Raw genomic sequence first — 19,738 nt, 5'->3', positions numbered from 1 at the left:
AATGTCATATAATCACTTTGAAAAAGAATGAGGTATATTATTAAAAAATTAATTTTTTTTTATGTAGATTCTATATTTATTTATTTTTTTCAAAACAACTGCATGACACTTGCACACTCACAATTACAAATATCTTTTCTCTTGTAATATATTCCCATGAGAGACACTTCGGGCCGAGTGTCCAACAAGATTTTAGACCAGTAAATAAACAGTTGCCACGTTTGAGTTTCAGTAAAATTGTGAAAACACTTGGATGTAGCATATCACAATTTCTCCTTGCCAGATCTATCCTGTGCCCCACCCGAAATATTTCTTGTGGCCCCACCCTTGTCCAAGCGCTGCCCACACCCCTGTCGAAAGCTCCTCTTCGAGACAGTATCTCTCTCTCACTTCTGTGCGCAAAAATACCGCTTGCTAAGAGCACTATGTATGCAAAAATTCCTTCACTTGGTGGGCATTTATATCTCTGAGGTTAGATATACAAATAGTTTCTGATTTGCTAATTTATGACTTGCTAATTTCTGTTTGGTGATTTTTAGAAAATGTGAGAAAGTAGATTCAAAAACTTTGGTGATAAAATGATTAAAAGGGCACATTTAGCATATACGTTGGTTGACATCTAAGAGAAGCTAAACGTTTTTGAAAAAAACTAAGTCAGAATGGAAACTCCGATCGAGAGGTTTGTGTTGAAGTTTGCATTGATAGTGTTGTTGATATTGATGGCTCTCACGGAAATGTCAAAAGACTTGGGAGTGTTCCTACTTGCTGCAAATTAGATTTCTTGTAGATCCTCGCATCCCAACCTGCTTGAAGAACTAGAAAATTATACAATGATCTTCTATAAATTCGATTAAACCACTTCAACCATTGAAATATGAAGAAAACTAAACGACAGTACTAGAAAAAAATTGACACTTAGGGCCGTTTATTTTCAGAGATGAGATGAGATGAGATGAGATGAGTTGAAATTAAAGTTAAAAAGTTGAATAAAATATTGTTAAAATATATTTTTTAATATTATTGTTATTTTGGGATTTGAAAAAGTTGAATTATTTATTTTATTTTGTGTGGAGATTTGAGAAAGTTGTAATGATGAAATGAGATGAGATAAAATGAGATGAGATGAGATGTTTTTGAAAAACAAACTAGGCTTAATCGACTCAGACAAATTGCATAATAAACCAAAAAATTTATAGGTTCGTTGCTTTTTATTGTTCCAAAGCACTTGATGGACGCGCAAGTGAGAGAAGAGAGAAGGGAGAATAGTGGAGAGGGCGAATCGGAGAGAGAAAAATATTGACTTAATTCAATAGATTGTAGTTTATTGTAAGAGAAATACACTTCACAAATGTTTAAATCCTATTGACTGGTGTGAATATGAGATAGTCATGCGACCGTTCTTGAGCTTTTTCCTATTCGCATTCCTAGGAAAGCAAAGCTAATGGGAACGCAATGGACACGTGATCATTATGCATCTGTTGGAATATAATTTCTCTCACCGTTTGAGTACGAGAAGTCGTCTTATCCGCTTGTCAATTCCTCCTTAAAAAAAAGCCGATATTATTTGAGAAATTCTTCACTATTTTAATCAACACTATGTTCGAAAACAAAAAAAACAAAAAAGTAATGATATATATATATATATATATATATATATATATATAATCACGTGTTGTATAAGAGGTACATATTTTTATTTTTAAAAGGTGGAATTTATTATTAAAATAATATTATTTTTTATATAAATTTTATATTTATTTATTTTTATAAAAAAATCACAATTTTATATATTTTATAACTGTAAATATCATTTTTAATATATATATATATATAATTTTGTCTTAAGAAGTAGAAAAATACAGGCAGGCTTCCGTGCCAAACTCAACGTAGATATATAGGCAGCAGGCACAATAAAAGGGGTCAGGTAAGTTCAATATCAAACTCAAGGAGGCTTTGAATTGAATGGATTCTTAACACTATGAAATCGGGTCAGTCAAATTCAAGCTAGAAGTGGGAACGCGACTGTGGCTGCTATGGTCTGGTCAGCATCGTAAAGCCATCTTTTGCACTCTTTCGCTGTTTAAACAGCACACCCACATGCGTTTCTGCGTACCAAACTCAGCTACACAACCTTTTCCACTAAAAAATTCGATCTCTGTGATCTTGACTAAGCTAGTCATGTCTTTTCCAAACTCAGCTACACAACCTCTTCCACATCCGACGTGGCGATGCTCAGATGTCTTGACTCGGTCACTCGGATGACTGGCAGCTGGCTCAGCCGATTTTGAGTCCTTTACGGATACAGACAAAAGAGGAGGAGGAAAATGTACAGTGCAGACTAGAAAGTTTTGTAATTTATTTTTGGAAAATGCTTGGCCACTGAGTAATGTTCTCGAGACATTTTTTCAATTCATTTCTTTTATTTAATAAATAAGAAAGTATTTTCTATTGATTTGATTTTTTTTAAATATTTAAAAGTATAAAAAAATAAAATAAAAAAAGTCAAATCATCTTACCGGGAGAATCTCTCTAACTATAGCACGATCCTTTAATTTGGTAGACTTGAATGAATTTAGTCCTCTTGTATTTTAGTTTGAAAAAAAAAAAAGTTATTTTCTATTTTATGGGAACGTGTTGTTGATTGGTATATATGGGAGGTGTGAATCAGTGAAGGGAGTAGATGATAAGATGACTTGAGATGATTTAAGATGATTTGTGAATAGAAAAATAAATGTTGAATTGTTTATTATATTTTGTGTGAAAATTTAAAAAATTAGTTTTGAGATTTGAAAAAATTGAATTGTTTATTATATTTTGTATAGAAATTTAAGAAAACTGTAATAATGAGATGAGATAAATTAAGGTGAATTTTAAATTCAAACGAGTAATTATAAGTAGGTCTCTAATTTTGCCCCTTAGTTTGTTTTGATTGCTTGTGTGTTTTAATTTTAATTTTAATTTTTTCTTAATTATTAAAAAAGTAATAACTAGTGAAAATGTGCACTAGGGACACGCCCGCTGGACATGCTTGGTGGCCCCTAGCATTGTCCATGGCATAAATATAATATATATATATAATAATTCCATCTTGCCACTTTAAACAAATGGCCCTAGACAACTTGTTATGGGAGAAGAATGATTAAGCTCATGTGATTGTTGTAAAAAATTAGGAAGCAAGGTGGGATGTGCAGGTGAAGCTTGAGAATGAAGGAGCATAACACTCATCACCAGACGAGAGGATTTAAGATGAATCACATCCAATGTTAATGAAATGGAAGGGACTCGAGACAGAAGGTGTACTGCATTCAATGCGGCCTAGAGCAGAGGGCGTGCCTCATTCAATGCGGCCCAGAGCAGAAGTCATGCCGCATTCAATGCGGCCTAGAGTATAAGACATGCCGCATTCAATGCGACCTAAGGCTAAGCAATGCACAGCGACCTTGAGTACTTCACCGTTCGGTAAGGTGACAACACAGGAGCAGCTCGACAAATCAACAGTACAAGCATGTTATCTCCTACTATGCAACGCCCCACTATGGAGGAGACCTGGTCGGTAACTATAAATAAGGCACTACCAGTAGCAGACAATGTAATCAATCACTATCCCTTTAAATTCTCGTCTTCATTTATGTTTATTATCTCTATCACCATAATTGACTTAAGTATCGGAGGATTAACAGACCCCGAGGTCCCCCCTTAGTTACTGTGCATGTGATCGCTCGAATACTTTTGGCGTGAAGTTGCCTTGACCCACGAAACATGATATCAATAGTGGCGCCATCTGTGAGATCTCTGTTGTCCCATAACTAGTGTGTCTTTCCTATGTCGGCAACAACCTACTCTCAGCGTTCACAGCGTGAAACGGTGCAGTCCAAAGCAATGGAAGCAAGATTCAATGTACAAAATGAAGCAATACAGAAACTCATGGCGGATATGGAGACCCTTCGACAAGAGAACATCGCCTTACGAAGGAATAATGAAGAACCCGAGGCAGACTGACAGAGTCATCACTCTGGGGTCCATTCTCATCCTAATGCAACCGCCGCAGATGAAGAACGATGTAGGGTCAATACGCAAATCCATATGGAAGTGGCGAAGCAAATAGGCCAACCCTCCACGGTAGACCAATTGTTCACCAGCGCTAAACTGCCGTATAGTACTGGGACTTTAGCGGTACCTATACCTCCAAAATTCAAAGTTCCTCAGATAGAAGCATACGATGGGTCAAATGATCCGTTCGAACACCTAGAGACTTTCAAGACCCACATGACTCTCCACGGCTTCCCCAGTGAAGTAGCATGCAGGGGGCTTTTCCACTCACTTTGAAGGGTGCAATGTGAGTGTGGTTCGGTTCCCTACGGCCTGGAATAGTGGATAGTTTCAACAAACTAGCACGTATGTTCTTAACGCAGTTCATGGCCAGCCGAATGAGGAGGAGGCCATCGGCCTATTTGTTGACTGTTAAGCAAAGGGATGACGAGAGCCTCAAGTCATACCTCTCTCGGTGTAACAAGGAATGAATGACGACGGACGACCAAGAAGAAAATATCACTTTAGACACACTATTAGGAGGGATTTGGCCTCGTAACCGCTTTATGGCATAAATTAGCTAGAAGACCCCGGCAACCCTAAGAGAGTTTATGGACCGCACTGACAGTTACATAAACAGAGAAGATACACTTCGAGTATTAATTGCCCCCAGAAAGAATGAACTGGAGAGGGCAGACAAAAAAATCGTAGACCAGCATCAAGGGTCAAACCAAAGGGTCTACAAAAAGAGGGTTTACGAAACTAAGGGCAAAGGAGAACATTAGGAAGTCCATTTTTCTGAGTGGCTCTCCAATGTCGTACTGGTAAAAAAGGTAAGTGGGAAATGGAGAATGTGTGTCGACTTCACCAACCTGAACAAAGCCTGTTCTAAAGATAGTTTTCCCCTCCCAATGATAGACTTGATAGTGAACTCAACGGCCGGGCACACCCTGCTCAGTTTCGTGGACGCATACTCTAGCTACAATCAGATCAGGATGAGCCTCGACGATGAGGAAAAAATGACATTTATCACCGATCGATGCCTTTACTGCTACAGAGCAATGTCATTCGGCGTCAAGAATGCAGGAACAACGTATGGTCAACCGGATGTTCAAAAACCAGATCGGAAGAAACATGAAAGTTTATGTAGACGATCTTCTAGTTAGAGTAAGAAATCCGAACAACATCTTGATGATCTCCAGGAAGCTTTTGCAGTACTTAGAAAATACAAAATGAAGCTCGACCTGTAAAAGTGTGTTTTCGGAGTCGAGTCAGGAAAGTTCTTGGGATTCATGGTTTCCGAGTGAGGAATCGAGGCCAATCCCGAAAAAGTTAAAGCAATTATGGATATGCCTCCACCCCGAACAATCAACGAGATTCAGAGACTGGCAGGGAGAGTAACTGCCCTGGGCCGCTTCATTGCAAAGTCGACCAATGTTTAGTTTTGTTGCCCATCAAAGGGTTGTTTAGGTGCGTTGCAAGCATAGCTGGAAATCTCAAAAAATTATTTATTTTATCAACAAATAAACCCACATATATATGCATGCAGTTGTTATTGCCAATACGTACAATATGTTTACAACATATGTAGGATAGAGTTATAATTATAACTAACATTAATATTTTAAGTATTTTCAGGGAGAAGAGAAATCATGTTTCTAATACGTTAAATGTTTAAATTCTTAAAACTATAAAATTCAAAGTTTGTTATCAAAATTTGTACATGAAGTTATAAGATTTAATACAAATAATATTTTTTTTATCAAAATTAAATAGCTAATAAAAAATTTTAAGCTCGTTCAATAAATAAATGAATTATTCATAAAAATCAAATATTGTTTCAAGATAAGTTCAGACTTGAGTCTTAAGTCTCATTTGCTTTCGCAGATGAGATGAGATGAGTTCAGATAAAAGCTAAAAGTTGAATAAAATATTATTAGAATATATTTTTTTAATCTTATTTTTATTTCAGAATTTAAAAAAGTTAAATTGTTTATTTTATTTTATGTGAAAATTTAAAAATATTATAATAATTAAATAAAATAAAATGATATGATAATAATTATGAAAACAAATGAGAGGTTATTCAAATAAAATCTGAAAAAAAAGGACTAGAACCATCTAATATTAAAGAAGTGTCTGATCATAATCAAAGCAAGTAGTTATATATCTCGAAGTCATTCACAATCGGACAAACAGCCCCTCTGATATTATAATCTGAATAGTTAGGCTCGAATCTAGTCATTTTTCAACACAATCTGGCCCAATTATATGATGAGACAACAACATCGGCAGTACATTGTATCAACATGCGTTTCTGCAACAACCACGTTGAAACACATGATACAATGAATGAATGTCATTGTTATTTGTTTTTTTTTCTTTTTCTGATGTCATGCTTTGCTCTTGATGTACTAGACCATATAATATAATTAGTACTTTAGGTCTTATTAATTAAATATTAATGTCCTCCATTATCAGAACATGTGGTCATGAGATTTAAAGTTTATTTATACTAAATATTTTGTCTACAAATAAATTATGTAAAAGTAGTCCTACAAACTTATAACGTGATTTGATATGTTTCATCAAATTTTAAAGTTACTTTTATTATAAAGTACATAAGACGAATCACATAAAAAATCACATTAATTTATAAAATTACTTTTGTATAATTTATTTGTAACTGTAGGTACTCTAGAAAAGTCTTTACAATGCTTTTAAAACTAATCAACTACTTTAAACTATTGTTGTTCCTCCAAAACATCATGGCCCTGAAGTTTGTACCGTAAAAGTAATTTAGTAGGAATACAAGTTTATTCAAAATTGAAAGAATGATTGTTTAAAATAGCAATCTAGAAGTGATATGGTATGCAAGTGGGGTGCCAATTCGACCTAATCCGATTTGGGTAATTTGGACCAAGTCTAGTAAGAGGAAATCTCCACTAATCCACCGTACATTTTCATAATTTCATCGGCGAGTTATCGTCACACATCGTTGCCGATGTGCAATTGCCATGAGCCACCTTTGTTATTTGTTGCATTCTCAACTTCCTTTGATTAGATCTTGGAATACTAGTTATTTTTGCTTGTCATCGGCTTGTTTTTTAGCACTCATCTTATTTTTTCTATTTTCCAACATTTTTCCCTTTCGGCTGGAAGAAAAATTTGTTAGTGAAGGGGATAAAAATAGTAAGCCTAGATATATACCGGCCTAGCCCATCAAAAGGTCATCATCAAGAGACTAGTGGGAAAATAAAGGAAGGAGACAAGACGAAAAGGAAAAGTAGGATGTCAAGAAAAAGATAGAACTAACCGAAAAAATGAGAAATGATAAGAGAAAAGCAAGTTAGACATGTAAAGAAGGAAATGACATAAAGTTGAACTTTTGACCAGCCACTCATGAAACCTCAATAAAAGGGGATCTGATCAGATCAAGAATTGGATCATCGTCAACCTCATACCGAAAGCTTCACTGATATTATCTTCTCTAGAAAAAGAGGTCTCCGACCTCCATTGTATAAAGAGAAACGAGAGACTATGAGAGACTGTAAGATACTCCTATCATAGTGGATTTTTCCTCCAAAGGACCTGTGGATGTAGGCCCTGTGTCGGGCATCCTTCTATTGGTTTGGCCAACCATTCAACCTCCAAGTGGGGTCGACATGTCGCTTAAACTAATGAATAATTTCTATTTTCAATTAGATATATATAACTCACTATCTACATCACTTAAATAGTAAAGTGTAGTTTATAAGATTCAAACTCTAAAATTTATCTTCTAAATCAAATCATATCATGTTAATAATGTGTTGTATAGATGTCTTAAAATAACAATACTCTAAAACTAATGGAATTTTAAAGGGTTATTTTTCTTTAAAAGTAGCCTTACGCCCTCTATATTTTCTTGAAAAAAGTAGACATCTATTATTGCTTATTTTTAAAGGATGCCAAGGATAAAACTCAAGGGCATAGACAAGTATTAAGTAGTAGTAAGGTATTGGCAAGTATTATGCGATTAACAGAAAAGATAATGATAGAATATTGAATAGTAATAAATAATAATAATAAATAAATAATAAATAAATAATAAATAATAATTAGTTATTATGAGAATAACTAAGTATCCAAAACAGTCTAATCAATGCGACTTTCAAATTCCATGAAGGGTAGTTTTCCCTTGATTCGATTAACGACCGGACCACAACTCATTCATAACTTGTTAACATGTCAATTATAAAGTTGTGAAATTTTATTCACTAATTGTGAAAAAGTTGTAAAGGAATTATAAAATGCTAGCTTCCTAAAGAAATTTTATAAATAAAATAAATTGACGGGTGTATTTTTCATTTTATACATAAATTTATTTTCAAAAAATTTTTAGTCTTATACATAAAGTCCGTTTGGATGTTGAGTTGAGATGAATTACGTTTTTTATTAATAGTAGTGAGTTAAAATTGTGAAGTGAGTTTTGTGTGGCCCATTTAAGATGAGTTGAGATATTAAGATGAGTTTATATATATTCACGAGAAATTAAAAAAATTGTGAATCTCGCGTGTAAAAATATGTTGAGTTAGAAAAGATTGTAGACTTTATGTGTAAAGATATTTTAAATTTAAATGAATTTAATAATTTAAAAATTAAATATTTATATATTAAATTCAGTTTAAAATTAAATTATCCAAATTTCAAACGGGACTAAAATTTGGTTGTGTTTGGATGTTGAAGTGAGTTGAATTAAATTGAGTTGAGATGATAAAATATTATTAGAATATTATTTTTTAATATTATTATTATTTTGAGATTTGAAAAAGTTAAATTATTTATTATATTTTGTGTTAAAATTTAAAAAAATTGTAATGATGAGTTGAGATGAGTTGAGAGAAGTTTGACAACCAAACGAAGCTTGATCTAGACTTTCCAACCCGTATTTCTACTTTCAAACGAGTGGCATGCTTGCTTAAGTAGATGAGTGCTAATGGGAATGCAAGTGGGCACCGTGGGGCCCTGCAAAATTGCAAATCATGACACATTGACGCTTACCTTTTGTATTATTTTACAAGTCTCCCTGAAAAGCAAAGACTAGTGGGAACGCAATTAGCACGTGTTCTTTTGGAAATACAATTTATCTCACCCTTTGTGACATGAGTACCACAAGAATCTTCTTATCCGCTTGTCAATTCCTCCTTAAAAAAGGCTAAATTATTTAGGAAATTCTTGACTATTTTGATGAATGTTTAGAATTAAATATTATTTTATTATTATTTATAAATTATTTTACTATTATTTATAAATAATTTGAATCATTCTTAATATCAGTCAGTCTCGTTTATATTTAAAATATACTTGAATTTATTTTATCTCATCGTTATAACTTCTCAAATTTTTACACAAATCATCTCAATCCATCTCTATTATTCATAAATCATCTTAATTCATTTTTAAATCTAAACAATTATTAGAAAAAAAATATTTTAATATATTTTTTTAAACTCAACATAGATATATAAGCAGTAGGCACAATAAAAGTGGTCAGGTATGATCAATATCAAATTAAAGAGTGATTTGAATTCAGAAATGAGTTGAGATGATTTGTGAATAGTAAAATAAAAGTTGAATTATTTATTATATTTTATGTGAAAATTTGAAAAAATTATTTTAAAATTTGAAAAAATTGAATTATTTATTATATTTTATATAAAAATTTAAAAAAATTATAATAATAAAATAAGATAAATTAAGATAAATTATAATAAATTATAAATACAAACGTGACCTAAAATAGCTTTGAATGGAATGAATTATAAACAATATGAAATGGGGTCAGTCAAATTCAAGAAAATCAAAATGAGCTAGGATGAGTGGAGACGCGACAGTGGCTGCTATGGACTGGTCAACATCGTAAACATGCAATGCATCCATCCAAAGTCCAAACAAACAAAGCTGCAAAGCCTCGCCCACTCTTTTGCTATTTAAACAGCACACCCACATGCGTTTCCCAAACTCAGCTACACAACCTTTTCCACTCTCAGAAATTCTCTCTCTATAAGCAAAACCATCCGCTTTTCTTCTTTTCTACCGAGTCCGCATAGAGATCGACCCGTTTGATATATTTCTTAGATCAAGAGTATTGAGGGAGAGAGCGAGATGGGAGGTGCAAGGAGGAGATCAGAGTTGATGAGCAACGGTGGGAGTTCTTGTCGGAGGTTTACTGGCCGTCCGATGCCGAAGCGGGGCCAGGTGAAGGTGGCCGTCGTGCTTGGCCTGGTTCACACTGTCTCTTCTATCTTCTCGCTTAGTGCGCGTACCACCCGACGTGGCGGTGCTCAGATATCTTGACTCGGCTGGCTGGCACAGCCAGTTTTGAGTCCTTTACGGATACAGACAGATGGGAGGAGGATATGCACAGTACAGACTAGAAAGTTTTGTAATGTATTTTTGGTAGATTTTAATGAATTTAGTTCTTTCTGGTTTCGTAGATTTTCTTTTTCTCCCTTTTATGGGAAGGTGTTGTTATTTCGTATATATTGTAAGATCTCTTCTTTCAAGATTTGCAAATCGATCTTTGCCGTATTTACCATAATATTCTCCCCTCTAGTCATATCTTACAATTAATTCGACTTTTTCCCACAAAATTATTTCCCAAGGCCAACCATGGTGGGAAATACTTGGCTTATGGCATCAAGTCTGTGCGTGGAAAAAGATAGAACTTGTTGCCACGACATAGCGACAGATGGCTTAATTTTGGTGGAAACTTAATCCTATTGGGGCGAGAATAAGTCACCGCAAAATTGTTTTCACTAATGCTCCGTTCGGATTAGAGATGATTTGTGAAAAATAGAATAAAATCTTGTGATGAATTTTCTATCTAAACCGGCATCTGTAAAAGCCGATCTCAGTTGTGACGAAATTACTCGGTGGGAATTAGGGCTTTTGTTGAGATTGGTTATTTCGCACAAACCATTCCCGCAGGCAGTCTGAAACATCTGCATGTTGATGGGGAATTCATCAGATCGATTTGGGGACCAAAATACGGTGGTTAATTTCGCCTCTGCACATAGCTCCATCTCGTTCTTATCAACGCTTCCGTGGGTATGCGGAAATTAGGGTAAGATTTTTTCAGAGATAATTGAGACACGGAGCAACTCGTCGGCGTCCACTGGCCGCTGGATCTTGTCCCACGGCTATCATCCGCCCTCAATCAACCCCAGAAGATCACCAAGTGCTGAGATTCCAAAAAGCTGATTGTGCATAGTGATTGTGAATTTGTGCATAGGATGAAGAAGATGAAGATACAAGGGAGTGCAACAAACTCTTTGAGAATCTGAATTTCTTCTTCAGTCGTGAGGTGAGATCCGGTTTTTTTCTTTTTTTTATTTTTTTATTTTTTAATTTTTTTAATTTTTTTAATTTACCTTGATAAGATATTGATCTGCGTTGGGACCAATCCATGGGATTGTATTCCTCTGTCTTGTTTTGTTGGGTGGGGCAGGGGAGTTTACATTACAAATTAGCTTGGTATCTGTAAACTAGATTAATTTTATAAGCCAATTCAATTACATTTACAGTGCTAATTATTAATCCTAAGCTACCATAGAGTGAGATAATAGGAATGAGGTATTGCTTTCATGTGTTCCAGATTTTCCTTTCTGCTGTATCATAAGTTATCCAACCCCTTCTTCCCGGGCTCATTTGCAGCTTTTGTGGATATGACGTAAGTTGAATTAACTTAGATTGACTTAGCATTGGTCATGTTTGCATTCATTTTTTCTATACAAAAAATTTATTAAAATCTTGAGAGGACATCATTATTAATTGAGCAGCCCCTACTTTTTGAATATCAGTTTCTTATGATTTCATATGGTTATCTTGGGTAGGGTTTGGAGACCATCATACTGATTTCTCTTGCAACAATTAGAAATTGGCTGAATTTAAACATTTGGCTCTCAACCAACCTTTCACTAGACGAGAACATTGAACTGACGGGGCTTCTGTCAGATTTAGTAACTGATCAGCAGAATTACTCAAGGTGATTTTCCTACTTATTTCTACATTCTTTCAGTAACATAATTGAAGTATAACGATCTTCAAATTGTTATCCTTATTTTTTAATCCAAATACATGTGTCAATTCCTGCTTTGGGTGCCTTTATATGTTGTGGCACTAAATGTGTTGGTTTTCTCAATCCTGTGGACGGTTCATAACTTTCACTAGACTTGAGGCATATTTTGTTTGTGTTAGTTATGGAAAACAAATTCTGGATGCGATGCGAAAAATTCCCGTACCTCCAACTTCCATTATGAACCAAGTTCTAAAAAATGCCTCATAACTTATAACACAATGAATGAGGCATGTACAATCTCTGACCAAGGGGAAAACGTATTAAATTTATAACCTTTTTGTATTTCCATTAATAATAAAAAACTATCCCACAACTATCATTAGTAGTCGAAAACATTGATGGGCTAGGATTTTTCTTAATCCATATATATATATATATGAGGGTTTTTCAGCCACTTCTTGTTGTGGGATTTTTCTTTCTAGTTTGCTGGCATTTTCCGGCACCAAAAATTGTTGCAAATAACCTTGAAACTCGCTGCAAATAACATTTCGCAGCGATTTATGCTGCGCCGGAAATAAGTTCCTTCTTGGTGGTTGTTTTGCATCTGGGCCTCTATGTGCCAAGCTTTGATCCTGCTCTACTGTGTCCAGCTTGTCCCCTCCTTACTTCCTTTACAGAATGCCACATCTTGTTGTTGTTGTTTTTTTTTTTTTTTTTTTTAATAGTCACTATACTTCCGAAGGAAATTTGTTGAAGTTAAACATAAGTTCTATAAGATTTATAACATTTTTCATGATAAATGTGTGCTATCAGGCAGTGCAAATAGAAGTTAATAAAACAATAGCAAACTGGATATACGTGTGTAAAACCAGTTTATACAATAGCATACTGAATTTGCATGACAATAGTTAATTAACATGCCTTTAATATGGGATTTGCTAACATGGTCATGCCACTGGTTTGCGTGAGAGATCTGAATGTTTTTTTACCAAGCTTAATGCATACAATTGGTGATGGCTAACAGCACAAGAGTTTGAGCTCAGCTTGTATAAAATACAAATATTCTAGACTAGATATATATGCATATCACATTGCTTGTATAAAGCTATCACAGAGTGTTGCCCCGGGTTAACCAGACTTGCCAAGACATTTGGATCATATACTAATCTGGTTTTACTCATTTGAAGTTTATTTGCATGAGAGACCTCTAACTTCTTCCACTTCAAACCAGAAATCGATAAGATGGTTTTCTATCCCAACACAAGGTTAATCACATTTAATGTATAAAATAACTTTACAAAACTCTGGCACCTCTACATTTGAGATCACCACCTAATCCTTACAACATAAAGTGGCTGAAAAACCCTCGTACAACTCTAAAATGCTAATTCCTTGGGTGAAGCAAGCTAGAAGGAAAAACCCCTTACAAGTCGTTGAAAAACCCTCATATATATATATATATATATATATGGATTAAGAAAAATCCTAGCCCATCAATGGTTTCGACTACTAATGATGGCTGTGGGATAGATTTTTATTATTAATGGAAATGCAAAAAGGTAAGCAATTGTTCGTTTTAGGTTTGTGCTTTCCGCAATACTTTGAAGAATGGTAAGCACTTGTCCGTTGACCGAGAAATGAACCGGTTAAGGGCGACTATTCATCCGGTTAACCACTGTACTTCATTCACGTTCTGGGGAGGCTACATGTTCATTATGGCTCCGATATTTTTTGGGTTGGCCTCTAGCCCTCTTTTTGAGACCATGAAGCCAAGAAGCTTATCTGAGCCTACTCCGAATGTGCACTTTGCTGTATTTATACGGGCATATAGGACAACAAAGACTTCTCGTAGGTCATCTTGGTGGCGTTCGGGTTTCTTACTTTTGACGAGTAGGTCATCCACATAGAACTCCATGTTGCAGCCTTATCTGGTCGTTGAACATGCAGTTGACCAATCCATGGTAAGTTGCCCCTACGTTTTTGAGTCCAAAGGCATTGTTCGATAACAATAGAGCCATCGATCTGTTATGAATGACATTCTCTCTTCATTGTCGAGGTTCATTCGGATTTGGTTGTACCCTAAGTAGGTGTTCATGAAACTCAGCATGCAATTGACTGCTGTGGAATCTACTATTAGGTCGATGCACGACAGCGAGAAGCTGTTCTTCGGCATGCTTTATTCAGATTGGTGAAGTTGACGCACATTCTCCACTTCCCGTTTGACTTCTTTACCAACACTACGTTGGACAACCACTTAGGGTATTGCTCTTCCCGAATGAACCCTGCCGCTAGAAGTCGGTCGACTTTGTAGGCTATGGCAGTATTCTTTTCCGCACTAAAGCATCTGTGCTTCTATATGACTTTCTTGGCTTCTAGGTCTAGTTAGAACTAGTGCTCGATGACCTCATTATCTATCTCGAGCATGTTCTCGTGACTCCAGGCGAACATATCTTGGTTCTCGGTTAGGAGTCGCTGCATTGAACGCCTCATCTCCGGTTCCATCTTGTTTCCCAATCTCATCACGGTCTCAGGTTTTCCCAAATCCAGGGACACTAGCTCCAGGGGCTAGTTCGGCTCTGCCTGCTGAATATTCTGCTCATCCCTGATCTCTTCCCCTCGACTGACGAGTGCTAGTGGAGGTGGCAACTCGTCATCGCAAGTCACGCCTTCTCTTCCCCTATTTCTACGTTCCTACGCATAGCATTCTCGTGCCAACACCTACTCGCCCTGGACTTCTCCTACACCTGCTGCTGTCAGGAATTTCATCTTCAAGTGGTAGGTCGACTTAACTACCTTCAGGTTGTTTAGTGTTGGTCGCCCCAAGATGGCGTTGTAGGAAGATGGAGCGTTCACTACTAGGAAGTTGGTCATGGTCACAATGGTGCAGGGTGCTTCGCCGACCAAGATCGGCAAAGTTATGGCACCCATGAGTTGGACCACATCCCCCGAGAACCCTTCAACGGCATGGGAGCTTGGCGCAGGTGGTTCGGGTCAATTCTCAATTTTGTGAAAGCATTCTAGAAAAGATGTCGATCGAGCTTCCGTTGTCTATCAGAATCCTCCAGGTTGTGTAATTGGCCACTAACATGGTCACTACCAGCGCGTCGTCGTGTGGGTAGAGTACCCCTTTGTAGTCTTCTTCATTGAACAAGACAACAAGGTCTACCGAACGCCTTACCCACTTTTCCAAGTGATTCTCTGTGGAATATACTTCCTTATACCTGGTTTTTCAGGCATATGCCTTCCTGCTAGGGTAGGTGGGGCCGCCTCCGTAAAAACCATTGGCTATGGTGCGAATCTCCCTCAAGGATGGCTTATGCTGGGGTCTAGCAAGGCCCATTCCGGGCACCCCTTAGTCCGGTCTGTGCCACTTAGGACTCTCACTCTTGCGCTGCACTCGAGGTCGTCCCATTCGCTACTCGGATGGTTGCCCCCGGTTCGTCGAATGCTGGGTAACCAGTCGTTCTAGCTCTTCACTCCCTTTCATTTCTTCCATCTTTTTCTTGAGTGTAGCAACCCTCAGTCCTGTGGCTTTCTGTCCAGTGGTAGGTGCAAATGTGATGACCATTCCGTTCGCAGTAGTCGGCTTAACGGTCGGCTTACTCTCCTCTTGCACATTCAAGCTAGCATGTGCGTGTCGGGCGCCTTGCCCTCTTGAGAACGTGTTCTTTTCTTGCCTTCAGTTAGGATGCTTTTTTTTAGACTGCTATGGGGCCTTCATGCGGCTTGGCCTACTAGACACTTTCTCTTGTTGCTCTAACTTGGCTTTCCTCCGGGTTGTTAAGGCTCAAGAGTGTCCTCTGCGTTGATGAAGCCATCCGCTTGGTTCATGAACACTTGCAACGTCATTGGGGTCTTTCTCGCCAACTCGACCATGAACAAATTCCGAGGCCATATGCCCACCAATAGTAATGCCCACCAATAGCGCTGCCAGCGTGATTTTCTAATCCTGGTCATCAGTTGTCATACGCTTCTTGTTGAATCATGTTAAGCATGCCTTCAGAGACTGTTCATCCTGTTGCTTGATGGTGAGGAGGTACGTCATGGGCCTCATCCTTCTTCTGCTCGCCATAAATTGCGTTAAAAATAGTCGGGCAAGTTCTACAAAGCTATCGATCCCGACAATAAAGATCTGAACAATCCTCTCGCTGTGCCTTTAAGTATCAGCGAGAAAGCTCGATAGGCCACTTCTTTGCCAAATCCATGAAGTGTTATGTGCCTTAAAGGTATCCAGGTGCTCGAGGGAGTCTTTGGGCTCTTCGTACATTTCTATCTGCGGAACTTTGAACTTTGGCTGGAGAGGTGCTGTCATCACCTCTGTAGTGTATGACGACACCTCTGTAGTGTATGGTGGTCCATGTTGTTGAGCAGCTGGTCAACCGATGGCGATTCTCCCATTCTTTTGGCCATCTCCTCATACTTGTTGATGAGGGTACACAAATCGTGGTACATCTTCTTTCTTTCTTCTTGCCAGCATCCATCCCTTCGTTAGTTGGCAACTCGTCGCACTTGTTTTTGCTTGGTGCTGCATCTTCTTGAGTCTCCGCGCCTTTTCTCTTTATGTTTCATTTTCTTGTCGGAGGTTTTCCATCTCTGCTACCATTCTCCTCATGCACTTCTCCATCTTTGCATATCTTCCTTCCAAGTTCCTCAAGGTTGCTTCTAGATTGCGGGTCACTTGTGAGCATGTTGTAGCAGGCGTGCGAAGGACACGTTAATTTACAAAGGAGATCCGACAAACGGTGCCACTGTTAACTACTTGTTTCGCACATCGGGCTCAATACTTTGGCAACATCAGAAATGTGAGGGCTCAAGAGGGTGGTGATACACCTCCAATGCCTAAGTCAATCCTTTGGTCCTTAGAGAGAATTTGGTATGTGAGAGTACGTGAGAGGGAATTCTAACAAGAGATTTGACTTTTATACCTCTTAGTGAGATGGTCCCCCGTATCTTGTGTCAGGGGTGCCCATCCTCCGTATGTATTGGGTACCATGCTATCATCTTTAATTCAGCGTGACTCTCTTGGGTCGTGTCCTGTGTGGTAGGTTGGTGACTTTGTAATTCTAAGTTGTTTTCCTATTAATGTTTCAGGTTTTATGATCTTACAATCTCACAACACAGTTACTGACTTTTCCAGCACCATGGCCACACCAAATTCCAATGTTAAACAATCAAAGTCAATTATCCGATTGAAATGATATTCTTGTGTTAATTCACTTAATTGTAATGTTGCTACAATTTATCCCTTAATAGTTTATTGTGTTATCATCTTTTATTTAAATTACGTGACAACTTGTAATATTTTTTAGATGAATTTGTAATTTTGTAATAGTTTTATGTTAATTTGTATTATTGTAATAGCTTAGTTATGATTATTAGTTGTAATTTAGTAATATATAATTTGTATTATTGTATATTATTAGTATTATTATTTCTTTTAGTTAATTTCTGAGCCCAAAATGGCTGAGAAATAGGTACTGGGCCAATTCTGAAGTGTTTTTGGGCCCATAAACTTGTTCTAGGCCGAGGGCCCATTTGGGAGGGCGGGGGTGCAGACGGATGGGTGTCCACCCCCACTCCCCGACATTCGGATGGAGTACCCCAACCCCGTGTGAGGGGGCAAGTGCCGTGTATGGTACAAGATTAGCACACTAGATTATTGTGATATTAACTTTGATTTTGACTTTTAATAAGTTGTACGAATATTCTACTTCGGTCTTGAGTGATATTGCTGAGAACGTCGAGGCTATTTGCCAAATCAAGGTAAGTGGAATTAATTAATTTGGTATTTTTATTAAAATTTGTTGTGTACTTTTATTTTCTTAAACATGTTATGAAATGATATCACTTAAAAAAGTTTTTTGCATTGGATAATAATAATTTGGAAGACCTTAAGGAAAAATATTATTTCATGTAATGTGTGACTTGAGTTTAAAAGAAAAAGAAAGGCTTCATAGCATGGACTTACGAATTTTGTCCTGGCATATTCATTGAAGATTTTCATAGAGATTCATGTGATTTATGATACGGTTACATTTACATGTTAAACATGCACTCCATTTTTATGAAATTAATCATGTGATAAGATAGATAGTGTTTAAAATTATATAGTATAGTACAATACCGATACTATATAATATTGGAGAGGATAACTATACTGAAAAACTTTGAGAAGGTGTAGACCCACACAATAAGAAGTCAAATTGTGCCAAGGTACAAGGCCAAATTTGGTTCGAAGATGAGAAAGAATAAGGCAACCAAGCGGTTTGGTAAGAAGATCAACAAGTTGAAGAGAAACCAAGACATGCTAAGGATGAAGAAGTCCAAGGGCCACGCATTCACGTACATAGTAGTAGTCAATCTTGATGTGCTTGCTCCAGGCATGAAAAATAGAATTAACTGTCATGTAAAGAGCACGCAGATTATCACAAAGTAGGAGTTGAGAAGATGGTAGATGGTAGATGAACACCAAGATCATGAAGTAAGGACAAGATCTATGTGGTTATGTAGTATTTTGAGCCATAGATTTGTGCTTAGCTTTAGAGCTTGATCGAGAAACTGTATGTTACTTTTTGGCAGACCAAGAAATGCAACTGCTAATGCGAAAGACATAGTACCCTATTGTGGAACATCTGGTGAGAGGACAGCCTGCCCAATCTGCATATGAAAAGGCATAAAGATTAAGTATAGAATTGGAACTAAAATGAAGACTAAGTTCAACAGTGCCTTGTAAATATTTTAGTATGCATTTGACCATTTTAAAATGAGCTTTTATGGGTGAGTGCATAACTTGAGAAAGAAAATTAAAACTATAGAAGCTGTTAGGTCGAGTAAGAGTAAGATATTGAAGGGCACCAACTATGTTGCAGTAGTGGGCAGGTTCAAGGAAAGGAGTTTTGGAGGAAAGGCCTTTAGTCTTGGGCATCATGGGAGTGCCCATGGGCTTACAATCCTTCATTTGAGCACCGTCTAAAATATCAGGTGCATATTTGGTTTGAGACAAAGTAAGCCCAATGGAAGTTTGAATGATTTGAATACCAAGTAAAAACTAGAAAGGGTCAAGATCTTTCATGACAAATTGACTCAGAAGAGTTAAAATAACTCACGAAGATAAGCAGAAGAGGAACTAGTTAATAAAATGTGATCAACATACAGTAATAGAATAAGTTAACCACGAGAGGAATCATCAATGCTACAAATAAATCCATAAGTAAGAAAATACTGAACTTGTCAAACCAAGCATGTGGTGCTTGTTTTATCCCACAAAAAGCTTATTTAATTTGCAAACATGAGAAGAGTGAGTAGGGTGGATATACCTAGAGGTTGTTCCATGAAGACAAACTCATGGAGGTTAACATACAAAAAGGCATTCTTGACATCTAATTGATGAATAGTCCATCGGTTGATTAGAGCAAGCATATTGACAATCCAAATAGTATTCGGTTTGTTAATGAAGAAAAAGTCTTGTGATAGTTGATGCCATCAACCTAATGAAAATCATTAGCAACTGGACAAGTTTTCAAGTGGACAAGATTGCCATCGGCTTTGAGTTTAGTTTTAAAAATTCATTTGCAACCTATGGCCATCATGTTGGGCTTACGAGGGACAAGGTTCTATGTATGGTTGTCATGCAAGGCTTGTAATTCA

General features: G+C 36.9%; 1 long non-coding RNA gene across 1 annotated transcript; it reads left to right on the top strand.

The window, feature by feature from the left end:
* The first annotated feature begins 10,008 nt into the window (after window positions 1-10,008).
* On the top strand, window positions 10,009-17,392 carry LOC108980785. Its single transcript, XR_001994434.2, has 3 exons — window positions 10,009-11,377; window positions 11,907-12,058; window positions 17,183-17,392. It is a non-coding gene; the product is annotated as an uncharacterized LOC108980785 (long non-coding RNA).
* Window positions 17,393-19,738: the final 2,346 nt, after the last annotated feature.

Source organism: Juglans regia, chromosome 3 (genome assembly GCF_001411555.2).
Source record: "Juglans regia cultivar Chandler chromosome 3, Walnut 2.0, whole genome shotgun sequence".
Classification (NCBI taxonomy): domain Eukaryota; kingdom Viridiplantae; phylum Streptophyta; class Magnoliopsida; order Fagales; family Juglandaceae; genus Juglans; species Juglans regia.
This window is presented reverse-complemented; position numbering and strand designations above follow the sequence as displayed.